The sequence below is a fragment of the Arachis duranensis genome, chromosome 4, assembly GCF_000817695.3.
Source record: "Arachis duranensis cultivar V14167 chromosome 4, aradu.V14167.gnm2.J7QH, whole genome shotgun sequence".
NCBI lineage: Eukaryota > Viridiplantae > Streptophyta > Magnoliopsida > Fabales > Fabaceae > Arachis > Arachis duranensis.
In genome coordinates this window covers 101,697,906-101,698,767 of record NC_029775.3, presented here as the reverse complement: position 1 = coordinate 101,698,767, position 862 = coordinate 101,697,906, and positions in this window count along the sequence as shown.

Below are 862 nucleotides of genomic sequence, written 5' to 3'. Positions count from 1 at the left end.
TGAGCTTTTCAAAATTTTTTGTAATTATCTTATAAAATAATATTTTTGTATATAAAATGATTTCATTTATATTTTAATATAAGAATGCAAAGACATATTCTTCGATTTTTTATTTTTTATCCCAAACATCTATATTATTTTGAAATATAAATACATTTTTTTGTAATAAATTTATAATAAAAGTTTTAGTTAAAGAGTATTCGGTATTTCTTTTATAACATAGAGTAATAAATTTATTTTTATTTCATCGTTATTACTTTGTAAGATATACCTATTCACCCATATTAAAAAATACACATAACAAGAAATAAGAGATATATTTATATATTTTTTTATTCTATTTGTTATTATTAGTTTTATGAATACATTATTTATTTTAATTTTTTTTAACTATTTAATATTATATGATGAGGATGGAATATTAAAAAAAATTATTATTTTGTCCTATAAATTTATTTGTTGAAATGAATTGTGTAAAGATACACGAAGTCTAAAAGAGTTGGACACCAAACTCTAGTAATTTTATATATTGTTTCATTAAGGAGTACTATGTTGTATGTAAATTTTTTTTTTTAAAGTTAAAGAATAGATATTAGAAATATATAAATAGTGTATATTAATTTAATTAATTTTGTTATAGAATACCAACCAATTATATTATTATGACGTCTGTTGCTTGTACCAGCTCCATGATCATGCACTTCCATTCCTAGATTTTTTAAAGAGTAGAATATAGATATTAAGAAAAAATTGAATTTATAGCAAAAAAAATAAATTATCATATTAAGTTTTGTGTTACCTGAAATAAAATGAATCAATTTTAAATTTTATCGTGGGTAGAGTCATTTCTTTACAAAAAAAA